The 8,606-nt window shown below is 45.9% G+C and overlaps 1 protein-coding gene across 1 annotated transcript in view; it reads right to left on the minus strand.

Moving 5' to 3' along the window:
- LNX2 (ligand of numb-protein X 2) overlaps positions 1-3,779 on the minus strand; it is a 75,523-nt gene extending 71,744 nt beyond the window's left edge. Inside the window, exon 1 of the mRNA XM_081004111.1 lies at positions 3,571-3,779. The gene's annotated coding sequence lies outside the window, so the exon portion shown is untranslated. The remainder of the gene's footprint in view (positions 1-3,570) is intronic.
- Positions 3,780-8,606: the final 4,827 nt, after the last annotated feature.

Genomic DNA, 8,606 nt, shown 5'->3' on the forward strand with positions numbered 1-8,606 from the left:
TAGCAGAGTCTGAAGTAAAACAAATCCAGATTGCCACCTAAAGAAGGGGCCCCACGTAAAACCCTTAGGCCCAGAGTCCAAAATGACCTAACTGCATCACTGGGGTCATGATCCAGCAGCAAAGCAGGTAAATGCCTGAATATGCCAGACAGGACATTTCTAGGGCTCATCTGCATGAAGTACAAAAAAAAGTATTATGTCACCAAAAGACTAACGGATTTATTATGCCGTATGATTTCATGGACAACAGTCCACTTAATCAGACGCATGAAAATGCACTTCCTACATCTGATGAAGTGGGTGTAGTCCACAAAAGCTTATGCCATAATAAATCTGTTAGTCTTCAAGGTGACACAAGGCTCTGTTGTTCTTCCTACAGCTGGCTAAGACAGCTATCCCTCTGGAAACAGTATCATGAACACAGGAATGTTTAGGAACACAGGAAGTTGAATTACACCAAGCCAGGCAATTGGTCTGTCCAGCTCAGTATTCTACCCAGGCAGCATCTTTCCAGAGAGACGCATTTCCCTTTGCCTGGTGAGACCATGAACCAAACCTGGGGAGGAGTGTGTGCTCTACGGGCTTCCCAGGCAGTTTTCCTTCCAGGCCCTGACAAGGTGTAGGCCTGTTTAGCTTCAGCAAGGTTGGCTGGTTGCTAGCTGCATCACTGTCTTTAAATCCATTCCCTAAGACTGAGGTGTAAGGAAGAAGGAAGAGAAAGGGATTGAATCAAGTCATCTTGGCATCATTAACGCTGCTCATTTTTACTCTCTGCCAGTGGCACACAGTAATCTGAATGAAGGATCTTTTCTTAAAGTTGTCTTGGTAAAATAACTCGTGTTCCTTCTCCAGTATAATATACTACTGCGGGTCCAGTATAATATACTACTGCGGGTCCTAGCTCAGTGACAGAGCACATGGTTTTAATGTGGAAGGTCCCAGATTCAATGCTTGGCATGTCCAGGTAGGACTAGGAAAGGCTCCTATCTGAAACTCTGGAGAGTGACTGGCAGTCAGTGTAGAAAATTTTGCACTAGGTGGGCCAGTGGTCTGATTCAATGCAAAGCAACTACCTATGTTTCTATGTACTGCCATAAAAGCAAGTTCTCATGGCCACAGTCATGTTTATCCCAGTTTTATGTTGTTGTTGACATCCGTCTGTCTCGAGATACAATGGAGTGCTCCTCCAGGAGTGAAGTCAAACTGCTACATTTGCAGCACCCAAGTGACCTCCCTGGGGCGCAAGCCTGGGCCATGTGTATGGAGGTCCTGCGCTGCCCAGATGACAAGATCTGCCCCCTCTCGGCCTTGCTGATGTGGTTCAAAGGAAAACAGAGAAATACAGTTGGCACCAGCTTGGCTGCAGGAGTTGCTGGCAGGAGGTGTACAAGACGCCATCCAACCGCCTTAGGGACTCCACTCCGGATTTGTGCCGGGTTTACTCCTTAGCCTTTTCTTCTCCCAAAGTTATCCCGCAACGCAGTTATCTCTACAACACATGCAGAAACTGCCTTCCTGACCATCGTCTTCGTCCACCAGAGACTGTATTTACATGCAGGGGACCCCTCACAGTGGGTTTGAGACCCATCGGCTACCCTCACCTGGTTTAGCTGGCCAGTTGAAGCCATTTCCCAGGGTGTGGCTGCTGTCACATGCTGACAGCTGCTAGGAGCCACAGGTGAGAACTGAGTGCAGGGTGGAAACCAAAGGTGGACAAACTACCCCAGGAGGAACACAACATGTCCCCCTTCAGAGGTACTACCTCTTCACTAACACCCCATACATTCTATGTTGTAGGCCATTCTTTTACATACTCCACCAAGTAGCCTACCCCAGGGTCCCCTATCCACCTGACCTAAGGCTCTTACACATATATGCAGGTCAGAGATCCCACACACCACCTATGTCTTAAAATTGCCCATTGCTTGAGGGCAGAGGCTGGGCCTATAAAGACTGAACAAAGCAACAGGCTCCTGCTTACAACCTTTTGGATGGACACCCCAACTCATGTGTGGTTTCTAAACCCCTGCCTGAAAAAGAGTTCAAAAAGAGAGTTCTGTGTTGGTTTGTGACTCGTCGGCTTGTTTCATGGGCTTGTTGTCGCCCATGCTACACTATCTCTTGCCTTCTGCTACCAACAGACCGGTGACCCAATCATAGATCTCAGACTTCTGAGATTCTGTTCCCTGAGCTTTGTCAAGTCATGGACGGGAGAGATTTGTAGATACTGTATTCAATTATCAAAATAAAGTCCAGGAGTTCAGCTAGAGGCTCAGTTCACGTCAGGAAACTGGCAGAGTAGCCTAGGAAGGAGAGAACTTTACATGTCTGCAAGAGGATACAAGATCCACCTTAATTGTGGGATATTATAGGAGCGAAAAGGCAGTACTTAACCTGGAAAACATGGAGGTCCTGTTAACAGAGCACCACATATCAGAATTACAAGCTGAAAACAGCTCATCAGGGCATCTGTCTCTTTCAACACCTCAAAGCTGCTCCAGAAGTAGGGTGGCCAGACGGAAAACAAGGACAGGACTCAGGCATGTTTAATAGTTGGGTAGAAGAGGGAAATTTCTTTCTTCTATACCATTATTAAAGGTGCAGGAGTCCCACCCTCTTCTCCATCTGAGCACCCTACTGAGGCAGGGACACATTTGTGCCATAACAACCAAGAGTGCCTTCAGGGAGAGACCCACCTCACAAACTTTTTGAGGACTGTCCCTTTAGAAGGCTGTTGGTTTATCAAAGGTGGTGTGATGATTCGTTACTGAGCAGCAGCGTTAAGCAGGATGAAGAAGCTGGGGAAGACCCTCAAAATGCCACAGCTGACCATCTTTTCTCAGCCTAAGAAGCAATGCTAAATCTCACTTCCAACCTAAAACAAAAAAATAATAAATAGAAAAAAATAACTTGGAGAAACAACTGATCACCCAGCCTTCCATTCTTATAGGTATATCGGGACTGATTCCCAATCCAACCACCCCTAGATCTAATAAGGGGCGGAAAAGAGAGAACTTCATCTCCTTTAATAACAAGCAGCCACCATCCGCATCTCTTTTTCCACTGCCCTGGGGGACCCTGCTAAACTGTGTTAGCGTGCAGACAAAAACTGGGAGAGAAACGCCTGAAGGAGGGAGAGGGAAGGCGTCGGTGTCACAAGACCTGCGGGCAAAAAAAAAAAAAAAAAGGCTATGAACGGAGGTGCAAGCAGATCAAAGCTGAACCCAGGAAAGGTAAGGACACAGAGAGGCGCCCCGGGGACAGTGCAGCTGGTCACGGGGTAGAGGCATAGGGCAGCACCCACTGCAGCGAGCTAGAGCTCTGCCAGATCAACATTCACAAGGAAGGAACACTCTGGAACCGCAATGCCTCGGAGAGAGGTGAAAGGCGGCGGCGGGGGAGGAGGGGGAGGAGGTGGGATTTGGTCTGAAAGGAGCCCCAAACACGTTGTCACCGGAACGGTGCGGTGGACCAGGAGACCATCCCTAGCAAGAAGGTCGGGCTGCATGGGGAGGGGGCAGCGCTGGTCCCTCCAGCCAGAGGCTGTTGCTGCCCAGGGAAGTTACTCACCTCGGCGGGCAGGAGCTCCCGTCTCGTTGCACCGTCCCATCGCGCTCCGTCGGGCAGCGGGGTGTGCGGGGAGCCGCCACCGGGAGCGGGGCAGCTGCTGGCCCCGCTGCTGCAAGCGGCCGTGCCTCTGGCTCCTCCTTCTGGCTCCGCTGCTGCTGCCGCCGCCGCCGTGGAGCTCCTGGAAGCAGCCAAACTCCAGGCAGGACTTAGCAGGCGCGTCTCTCTTGGTTGCGCGTGGCCTCCGCCTCCTGCTCCTCGCGCTCCTCCTCCCCGGGGCTGGCTGCGCGTCTCAGCCACTCAGCGCCGCCCCTGAGCCGGGGGAGGAAGCGCCTGCCGCCTATGGGAGCGCGGCCGGGGCGGGAGCCGGCTGCGCAGGCCAGCGGAGTCCTGGCTTTCGCTGGGGTTGTCCCTGTCAGCCGCCTGATTCCAACGGAGCAGCGAGCGAAGAAGGAGGGAGGAGGAGGAAGAGGGTGGAAAGGGCAGGCGGGATGCTCAGTCCTCCTTGCTCACCTTGGACTGTTTTCCATTCACGCTGCTCTGGTCTCCTTCAGTGTACAGGGTTTTAATAAAATAATACTTTGCAGGGTTGCTGTTGCCGTTGTTGTTTTTAAAATGTGACAATTATGTTGCATTTTAATAAGTCTGAAAACTGTTAAGTGGGCAGGCTGCCTTATAGGATCTGTTTTGGTATGCCTTAACCACAGCTGTTGTCATCGTAGATCGGGGCTAACAAGAGTCTGCTAGGGAAGGGTGGAAGTTGATAAATGGTAGCATTTAGATCATATTTGGGATGCAAAGAGAAGAATACAAGCTGCAGACCTGTGCCAGACAAGAAATTATTGGGTTAGCTTATGCAAGCCATCCTGGGCGGGCTAGCTAAGTGCAGAGCCATTGATAGGTGTTTCGACAAAACCAGCCAAGAATCTGATGACAAAACTGAACAGATATATTAGGGCATGATACCCAGCTTCATGGGAAAGGTTGATTCCATAGTGTAAGGTTTTCTAGAGGCGTTATTTGTGTTTTAATGGTGTTATTTGTGCTTTATTTTGTTTCTAGAGGGGTGGCCATGTTAATCTCTTGCTATGGAAACCAAGGGTCTTGTGGCACTGTAAAGGCTGACACATTGGCATAAGGGTTCATGGAGCAAAAGCTTGTGACATAATAAATGTGTTACTCTTTAAGATGCCACAAGAGTTGCTTTATTTTTACATTTTGTGTGGTACCTGCTTGTTGCAGCAAAATGTTCATAGGGCTAAAGAGGGGGCTTCTACACTCTCATTCAGGGCAGAAGTGTTCCCAAAAAGTGCTTGGGATTTTTGCACCCGAATGCTTGCTGCTGAGGACAACCAGGTAGAGGAAGGCTATTGTAAGAATACAAGAAATGTACGCAACAACAGCAGCAAGAATACTTATTGCAAAATATTGGAAGACACAAGAGCTTCCCACACTGGAGGAATGGCAGATGAAACTGATGGACTATATGGAACTAGCGGAAATGACTGGCAGAATCCGTGACCAGGGAGAAGAGTCGGTGGAGGAAGATTGGAAGAAATTCAAAGACTATTTGCAGAAACATTGCAAAATTAAAGAATGTTAGAGTGATGTTGGATTGAAAATAAGTGGCTTCCAGCTGTACAGGATTTAAAGTTATATATAGATTAAGGATTAGGATTAAAAAAGTTTAAGGAAATGGAAACTTGGTTTTTAAGAGGTAAAATTTTAATGTTATATTATATTAAGATTAAAGATTGGGATTAAAAAAGAGGGAAAGAAATTGCTGGACAAACAATTTGAACTGGAATACAAAAGAGGGAGGTATGAGGAGGTCCAGAAAATAAGTAAATTTAAAAATGAAGATGAAAAGGTGATATTGTTTTTAACTGTTTTTTTCCCCTTTTTTTTCTTTTGTTTTTTGTTCTTTTTTCTTTTTTGGATTATGTATTGTGTATTTTTGAATTGTGTATTTCCTTTTTATGTTTTCATGTTTAATCTTTTATTGATGTGTTCTTTTTATTGGAAAATTTAATAAATATCATTAAAAAAAAAAATACAAGAAGAGCCCTGGTGGGTCATATAATAAAGATCCATCTAGGCCAGCATACTGTTTTTTGTAAGCACCAGTCAGGTGCCTTTAGGAAGTCCACTTAGACAACAGCCATTCCTCATCTGGATTTTGTTATCCTCCCTTATCACAATTGACAGAAATATCCTGAATGGATTTATCTATTTCTCTTTTAAAACTATCTCTAAGCCAGCACCCAGCACCACATCTTGTGGCAATGAGTTCTGTTAGAGAATGGTGGTGTCTTCCTTATCATGCTGCTTGTGAGTATTCAGAGGCCTCTGGATGACTGTTGTTGAAAATAGATGGATTAAGTGAGGCAACTCTTAAAGCAATGGAACACAAATCATGGCTTCCTACTACTGGGACACTTTGAAGTGGGTTCCCTAGCAGCATGTCCACCCCAAAGCTTATTCAAGTATCGTGTGTTGCATGGACACCCTGCTCTATCTCTCCATACCATCTAAATTAGGTGAATCTCTGTAGGTGCAAGATTGGTGTCTGGAGGCAGTAATGAGCTGGACGAGGACCAATAAAATGAAGCTATATGGTACTGTGAATGGTTGAGTCAGGTTCAGAATCTGAGGAGAAAGCCTCTTCTATATAGCATCACACTCCCATCTGAGAAAGCATGTTCATAGTTGGGGACACTCTTTGATTCTGAACTGCCTAGAGAGCCTCAGTGGCAATGAGTGCAGAGTTCTAGCTATGGCTGTTCACAGACTGGCATAGCCTGGCCACAGTTACCACTGTTCTGGTAACCTTATGTTTAGATTGCTGTAATGCTGTATTGTAAACAGGGAGTTTACATATGAAGACAGTCCAGAAGCTTCAGTTGGTGCAGAACATGGCTACCATTGGTAAGTGGTGCTTCTAAATGGGATCAGCTCTGGGCAAACTGTGCTGGTTTGTGCTACCTTACATAGTTTTGAACTACTTGGGTCTTAGTTACTTGTTCCAATTAACTGCCAGCCCATGCTTTAAGATCTGCTGAAGAGACTCTTCCCATTATCCTCACAGCAAGCATTGCTCATTCGATGATCACTTGTGTCAGTTATGGCACCTCATCTGTGCAATTCCCTCCCAAGAAGTGTGGTTGGCTACCTCATTACTGAGTTTCAGGCATGGCTTTTAAATAAGTCCTTTGGGACCAAGTTAGTTGTTTATGTATACTGTGATGGGATTAAGATCTCTACTGTGGTCACTGTTGCATTGATTTGATGTGGGGTTACTGGCTTCTACATTTAAGTTTTGCATTTTTAATGGGTTATTATTTATAGTATGAACCAAATATCATTTTTATTAGCTTAATCAGCTATTTATTTAAAGTGTGGTTTACAAATCAAATAAGCAACTTTATTAGCTGTGTTATTTAGTACCAGACTTCCTAAATAAATTCTCTCCAACAGGTTTAATTTACCTCCAAAGGTTCACTCTTCCATCATCTCCCAAGACACACGGATGCCAGCAACAACAAAAATAGTACCAATTGTTTTAGACTGCAGTCCAAAACACATTTACCCACTGAAGATAATGTGGGCTACTTCTGAGTAAACCTGTGCAGGATTATGTTGTTTATGTGTTTTGTAGTGGGTTTTTTTTTTAAGGCTCTCAAAATGGAACCCTATAACTGGCTTTTTCACATTACAAATATACTACAGGGTGTCACTCAGTTACAAGGAAAATTCAGTTACAACCCATTCTCAGCCATGCTTACCCAAGAAGCAGACTACATTGATGTCAAAGGGACTTTCTTCCAAGAATATCTTCTTGGATTACATAAACCCAAGCGTTCTGAGCCACTTTCAAGCAAGAATGTGGAATTTCTGGTCCTCCAAAATGTGCTCCCATCATCTTCATTTGCCTTGCTGGCTGGGGCTGTTGGGAGTTAGATTCCAATAACATCTGGAGGCTCCTCATCACTGCCTTTAAAACACTGAACAGCTTTATTGTAGCATAAGTTTTTACAGGAGAGGCAGGGAGCCTCATTTTCAGGCAACAAATATGGTTTCTCTCCAGGCCCCACACTCCTTGAGTACTTTGACCTGGCTAGAATGTGTCTTTTAAGCTGTGATCATGCCTCTCGCTTGCCTTGAAGGGGGTTTGTAGAGGTGCATAGTACAGTGGTACCTCGGGTTAAGAACTTAATTCATTCTGGATGTCCGTTCTTAACCTGAAACTGTTCTTAACCTGAGGTGCCACTTTAGCTAATGGGGCCTCCCACTTCCAACGTGCCGTTGCTGTGCAATTTCTGTTCTCATCCTGAAGCAAAGTTCTTAACCCGAGGTACTTTTTCTGGGTTAGCGGAGTCTGTAACCTGAAGCGTCTGTAACCTGAGGTACCACTGTATAGTTGTATGCATAAGGAGAAACCTCCAACTTTTGCGTGGCTGGAATGTATCCTACCGTGCAAACATAGGAGCTGCATCCATTGCTGTGCCTTGCTGTTGCATCTGGCTCCATCAACAATGGGAATGCAGCCCTCATTAAGGAATGTGGTGCTTGGGCTGAAAAAGGCCGCCACCCTGCATTACAGCCACAGATCTATCGCACTGCAATCCTATGCCTTGCCTGCTCTGGTCATTTCCCAGCGAGTTCAGTGGGACATAGGCTGCAAAGACACCATACGTTGAATAGCTGTCCCCCGTCCCCAGAATCCTGGGAACTGTGGTGTATTATGGGTGCCGGGAATTGTAGCTCCATGGGGGATAAACGAGGGTTTCCACAATTATTGGTGTGTGTGATGTGCTTTAAATACAGGGTGTGTACACCTTACTCTCAGTTCAGTGTGCATGGTTGCAACCTGCAAATCATGTACTAAAAGTTAAGTATAACCCACCCTTTATCCATACAGATAACAGGGTGGTGTTACAAAGGTGATTAATCATGCCGAAACAATACAGGGAGTGTGTGTGGATGGGAACATACACCGTGAATCAATAAACCAACATCACCATCAAAGAAAGAAGCGC

The sequence above is a fragment of the Podarcis pityusensis genome (assembly GCF_964106645.2).
Source record: "Podarcis pityusensis genome assembly, chromosome: 4".
NCBI lineage: Eukaryota > Metazoa > Chordata > Lepidosauria > Squamata > Lacertidae > Podarcis > Podarcis pityusensis.